This window comes from Neolamprologus multifasciatus, chromosome 2 (assembly GCF_963576455.1).
Source record: "Neolamprologus multifasciatus chromosome 2, fNeoMul1.2, whole genome shotgun sequence".
Taxonomy (NCBI): domain Eukaryota; kingdom Metazoa; phylum Chordata; class Actinopteri; order Cichliformes; family Cichlidae; genus Neolamprologus; species Neolamprologus multifasciatus.
Window position 1 is genome coordinate 1,400,147 of NC_140440.1, and position 6,793 is coordinate 1,406,939.

The following is a 6,793-nucleotide window of genomic DNA, read 5'->3' on the forward strand; positions in this document are numbered from 1 at the left end:
ACCGGAATGAAAATGTCTGGAGCACACCAACAGATATTTGAAGATGGAAGAGAACTGGATATCAGCTCGTCTCACAGCTGCTATCCAGGCTAGACGCCTTCTTTTGGTAACATCCGATACATGAGCTGCCTCATGTTGCTTCCAGGTGGGGAAAGAATGAAAAGATACACCATTTTCAACCTTATTCCCTTGCCGGTCGTGCGTCCTCTTTCGCTAGCGCTTTGTTCGGCCCAGAAACATGGCACCTCAACCAAAAATCCTGGCCACGCCCCCTCTTGTGACATCACTCTTCAAAAGCCCTATTAGGCTAATCGTTGTGTCACTTCCGGTATTTCAGACAATCCCTTTCCGTCAAGGGTTTTTAATTTGTTGTGGTTTTCTAATTTGTTGCGGATTTTTAATTTGTTGCCGTTTTTTAATTTGTTGCGCTTTGCACTTTCCAGCTATGGAAGAAATATAGTATCATCAGAATTCAAGTATTTTTAGACATTGAACTTATAACACTGAATTTTTATCCTCCAAAATTCCCTGTAAAAATATTCACCTGCAAAAATTCACCTGCAAAAAATTCACCTGCAAAAATTCAACTGCAAAAGTGATGAACTTGAATGACCCAAGCCAGAGCAATCAGCACTAGATCGAGTCGAGCGGCTCTCAGCCAATTAAATTACACTGTTTGATCACATGACACCGTTAGCCAGCAGTGTGTCTCCTAAAAGAGAGCTGTTTAAAGGTGAGTGATTAAGTTTTTCTCCTAAATAGAGATCATTACAGAACGCCTAGTCCTACTTAAAATCCCATTTATTTTTAATTTATTTTATCATCTACTCGAACTAAGGAAAACGTTTGACTAACTCAAAGACAATTTCCACGCCTCCCCTGCCTGTCTGCAGAGGCAGTTTTGAATTTAGGAGCAGCAAGATGGGAGCGGCAAACCCTGGCGGTTCTCCGGTAAGTATATTGTTTTTTATCTTCAAGTTTGTCTTTTGAAACGTTAATTTTATTTAAATCCATTGCTCACGTATAAAGTACACAGACGGGGTCTTTGCTCAACTCGTCTGAGGCGTGTCTCACTAAGCGCTACATGCTAGCATCCTGCTAACCGAGCTACCCTTTACATGCTGTGCTTTAGAAAATAGGATACTCGTTTAAAAAAAAAATACTCCGCAGATATTGATAGATAGACGAACACTGCAAATATAATGTTGGAAACGAGAACGGCCTTTGGTGAAGGGGTAAAATACACCATGAATAAAGCCACAGAGTGAATGGCTGCCATGGTTGCAGAACGGCTTGATTTAATGACAAGAATGGTGAAGAGTGAGGTGAAGTGAACCAAAGCCACAAAACACAGTCAGACAAGGCGGCAAAAGGGCAGTGATCTGTCCGTCAGTATGAAGTTGGTGTGTGCTTTGGTGAACAAAAACTCGAGACCGGTAGCAGGAAGATGGGAGACTCGTGTTTCACTGGAATAGTGGCGAATTAAAACATCCTTTGTTGGGGACATTTAGGTGTAAATGCATCCATACAGGCAAGACAGAGGCAGACCAGACAGTGAAGAAAACAAGGCAAACATTAGAAATATTAAAACGGAAATATAGGATTAATATAACATACAATTAGGGAAAATGTAAGGAACACAATGTAAATGATATTGTAAAGTCATTAAAACAGCATACTCTGATTAAAAGAAACATGTAATTGGGTAGGATAATAATAATAACAATATTAAAAAACATGTACAAGATGGGTATGTATACTTGTACCCAGAATTTAACAACTATAAAGTTGTAGCATGTCAGTACCTTACCCCATCCATTATATCCACACTTTCAGAAAAGGTTACGGTCAATATCTTTACAAATACTATCTAAACTTAAACGGGATATTCCCTCTGCTTCTTCTGCTTCTCGTATACACCCTCAGGGTTTGTGATCAGCCAGCGGCTGATATGATAATTGATCCTATAAAATAATATTCTTTTGGTTTATGAATCTGTTTGCATGGATTTCTTAATCCGTTTCCACTGTTAGCAGATGTTGTGCATGCAGTTTTGGTGTGCTGCTCTCCAAGACTACAAGCTGCGTTAAAGTTGGAAGTAACTGGCCGATGTTCCACTGTTGAAGATCAGCTGTGCCCATTTGTTGCACATTGTGGGAATGGAGAAGTTGAGGCCCTTGCAGGCTACCCACAATTTCCCCAAACTGAGCGATTATACATCTTGCTTCCATATTTGTATCTTGTGTCACTAAAAATACATTTAATTTTAATTTTATACATTCTTGTCTTTAAATGAACTTTGTGTGTTTCAGGTCCTGCACTCTCAAAGACTGAATGAACCAGCATTGCAGCCATGGGTCATTGTGAGCATCACAGGGAAGGTTGAAGCTGCCCACTGCACCTGTAAGGCCGGAGTCGCGGAGACCTGCAGCAACGTCACTGCTCTTCTGTTTAAAGTAGAAGCAACAGTGTTGATCTGTGGCACAAGGACTGTTACAGATGAACCTGCATACTGGGTTTTGCTGGGTAATATGACCAAGATACAGCCAGAGGTTGGCCGTAAGATAGACTTCTCCTCTTCAGCTGCCCAAAAAAAGGCTCTTGATCAAAACATAAACAGACCATCTGTAGTGACAGGTAAAAGGAGCCGTCCTCAAAAAAGAAAAATCCCACCTGCTACTGTGGAGGAGTTGTCACTGCTATAATGCCATAATGTTTTATCTAGGGGTCTAGATTTATGCCTGTAGTGCACTGCCGTGTAAATAATTTGCATTTACTGAATATGTACTGAGTGAGTATCACTGTTCAAAAATTTAATAAAGAAACAAACTAATTTTTGCCTTTTTTTTATTAAAACCACTTTATAGAACATCACATCAGTTACAATGTAGAATCCACGTCACTGGAGCAATTTGATTCAATAAACAGTAAAAAGGTGAGCTGTGAAGACCAAGGACAAGTGCAGTTCACAGGTTTTCTATCTAAGGAATCCCAGAAGATTGCATGGTGTCATTGCACAGCAGTTGTTCGCAGGACATATGGACTCAACCTCAACAATCCCTCACACTGAGCAGCATGAAGTGACAGTGCAGAGGAAAAACTCCCCTTTAACAAGAAGAAACCTCCAGCAGAACCAGAACCCGGTTCAGTACCAGCAGCCATCTGGGTTTGGAGGAGAGAGACAGAGACACAGTATATATAATATACAACAATTTTTATGTGATTGACTGTACAGCAACAGTCAATCACATAAAAATTGTTGCATACTTTTAATCAGAGTATGCTGTTTTAATGACTTTACGATATCATTTACATTGTGTTCCTTACATTTTCCCTAATTGTATGTTATATTAATCCTATATTTCCGTTTTAATATTTCTAATGTTTGCCTTGTTTTCTTCACTGTCTGGTCTGCCTCTGTCTCGCCTGTATGGATGCATTTACACCTAAATGTCCCCAACAAAGGATGTTTTAATTCACCACTATTCCAGTGAAACACGAGTCTCCCATCTTCCTGCTACCGGTCTCGAGTTTTTGTTCACCAAAGCACACACCAACTTCATACTGACGGACAGATCACTGCCCTTTTGCCGCCTTGTCTGACTGTGTTTTGTGGCTTTGGTTCACTTCACCTCACTCTTCGCCATTCTTGTCATTAAATCAAGCCATTCTGCAACCATGGCAGCCATTCACTCTGTGGCTTTATTCATGGTGTATTTTACCCCTTCACCAAAGGCCGTTCTCGTTTCCAACATTATATTTACAGTGTTCGTCTATCTATCAATATCTGCGGAGTATTTTTTTTTTAAACGAGTATCCTATTTTCTAAAGCACAGCATGTAAAGGGTAGCTCGGTTAGCAGGATGCTAGCATGTAGCGCTTAGTGAGACACGCCTCAGACGAGTTGAGCAAAGACCCCGTCTGTGTACTTTATACGTGAGCAATGGATTTAAATAAAATTAACGTTTCAAAAGACAAACTTGAAGATAAAAAACAATATACTTACCGGAGAACCGCCAGGGTTTGCCGCTCCCATCTTGCTGCTTCTAAATTCAAAACTGCCTCTGCAGACAGGCAGGGGAGGCGTGGAAATTGTCTTTGAGTTAGTCAAACGTTTTCCTTAGTTTGAGTAGATGATAAAATAAATTAAAAATAAATGGGATTTTAAGTAGGACTAGGCATTCTGTAATGATCTCTATTTAGGAGAAAAACTTAATCACTCACCTTTAAACAGCTCTCTTTTAGGAGACTCAACTCAATCTAGTGCTGATTGCTCTGGCTTGGGTCATTCAAGTTCATCACTTTTGCAGTTGAATTTTTTGCAGGTGAATTTTTGGGCAGGTGAATATTTTTGCAGGAAAATTTAGAGGATAAAAATTCAGTATTATAAATTCAATGTCTAAAAATACTTGAATTCTGATGATACTATATTTCTTCCATACACAGCCACCGTAGTGTACAAATCCAGCAACAAGACCACTGATAGTCTCTGGGACACATCCGCAGGCAGAACTATTTTCCAGGCAACAATGTCATTTTAGACCTTTTGAATAATATCAAGGCTCCTGAGATTTGTACAACAGCAATACTAGAGCAACATCTGGTAAGCTTGCTCCCATTAACCCTTTAAGACCTACCATAGAACCAAGTCCGCCAGAGCTTATATTATTTTTTTTACATGTTACAGTGCCATTTTTGGGAGCAACATGACTTATAAAAACACTAGTATAGGCTTTTAAGGCCTACAAGTAAAAAACTGCATTTTCCGCGAAAATGACATCACTTCCGATTTCGGGCAGGAAATGGCAGACATGCAATCGTTGGTGCTGACATCTTTTTCAATGTAGGAAGTGTTACGAACAGCTGATTGGATCGGCAAAGCGTGTTTCTGGAATATTAAGTTTTTGTTCCTGCAAGCACTTTTTATGCAATTTTTGCAAAGCTTTATGTGGAAGGAAACCGTGACCTAGGACAATACATAAGATGTAAGTACAACTCCTCCGGTTTCATATGCAAAAAAAATTATTGCGCTAGCTTACGCGGTTCCCGTTCTACAGGGATTTAAAAATAGTTACGCAAAACGGAGCGTGCCCGCTCTGACCGGCTTTAAAGGGTTAAGGCTGTATGGGAGAGATAAGTGCAGCTCCTTCCACTGATGTTCAACCCAAGGCCAGAGGTGACAGTAGATGGATGTTTTGCCCCTTTTCATGGAAAATGCTCCTTCTGGTAATACATGCCCAGTAAGTCAGGTAAATACATCATGATGAGATGTGATGCAAAAACCAGCTATGTATGGAATTAAAGAAGACTGGAATATTTGGAAAAGGCAAACCTGGGAGTGGCATCCCTTGAGAAACATAAAGGAAAATGTTTAGTCCTTGATATGACTACTAACATGACATGACAATTTCAAGAACTTCTCAGGAGGAAACTCAAACTGGGGAAAAAATTTAAAAAGAAAGAAAAAAAAAAAAACTTAGCTAACTGTGCTAGCGCGTTAACGCCGTCCAGCCCCACGCACGGGGCGATCCGTGGTAACTCGTTAATGGAGATTTGCTGCGTTAACCTCCTAAGACCCGAACTCTTCCACAGTATGCATTTTTAATTTCTCTTTGATATTTGGGCATATTGGGGCCCAATGAATGTAAAAATAAAGAATTACCATTTTTTTTTTTTTACCTTATTTTTGTTTTTAAGAAAAATAAGAGCCACATATGAGGATATTAGATTAAAATTTTATTTTAAACAGCAGTATAATGTACTCGTAAGTGGATATCAGGCCCTTGTAGAGCAAAATTGAGTATTTTGGTCTAAATAACCCAAAATGTGATGTCCACATATGTGGACGCCAGGTCCTAGGAGGTTAATATAGTTATGGCGTTAACGTCATTTTAACGAGATTAACGCTGATGTCACCAATTCATGCATTTGGAAATGCAGCAGCAAACACCTCAAACTGTCACGGCTGGGGCGGCAGTCGTGTGGAGGTGAGAAGGAGGATCCAAATAGCAGCCAGTGGCGGAGGTGCAAGTGGGTTTTATTTACAGAACACAATAACCAAGGTGTGGGCAGAACTGGACATAAACCTAAACTGGAAAAGCTAATACAAAAGAAAGACATGGAGCGAGGAGCAGAGAGACGCGGAGAAACATGGAATAACATTAAATACACAGCAGATACCCAGAGAAACACAGACAACGCGACCAGGAGCACAGGCAGACACGCAGTATAAATACACACCAGGTAATTAGGAGATGAGAGACAGGAGGGCAACACACCTGGGAGAAATCAGAGCCGACGGGACAGGGGAAACGTAAACTGAACACACTCACATGAGAGGGGACCTTCAGAATAAGACAGGAAACTCAGACACAGAGAACTAGACGAGACACTGAACTTAGACAGATTCACACGCAGACAGTGTGACACCATAGACAGACAGAACACCGAAGTGGGACCAGGGCAGGCACAGAACAGAACCCTAACAAATGGCAAATAATAACAGAATACACACTCAGAATAACAAAAGCACAAAGAAACACAAAACACTGAGTCGGCAGACTCAGGACCATGACACAAACAGGGAAAACAAGGGCAGGGTCAAACCCAGAACCTTCTTATGTGGGGCAGGAGTACTAACCAGTACCTGATTTTGTTTCCCATATACAAGACAGATATAGAATGAAACAATGTTTCAGCATTTTCAAATAAATGAAAACCATAAAATCTAAGAGTAAAATTTAAATACTTTTAGGTCAATAAGGAATGGTGCAAATGTATTATTTTTTAAAGG

General features: G+C 40.2%; 1 long non-coding RNA gene across 1 annotated transcript; it reads left to right on the top strand.

The window, feature by feature from the left end:
- Positions 1-216: 216 nt before the first annotated feature.
- LOC146523801 (uncharacterized) lies at positions 217-2,866 on the top strand. The gene is made up of 3 exons (XR_014877787.1): positions 217-733; positions 839-951; positions 2,313-2,866. It is a non-coding gene; the product is annotated as an uncharacterized LOC146523801 (long non-coding RNA).
- The last annotated feature ends 3,927 nt before the right edge of the window (positions 2,867-6,793 follow it).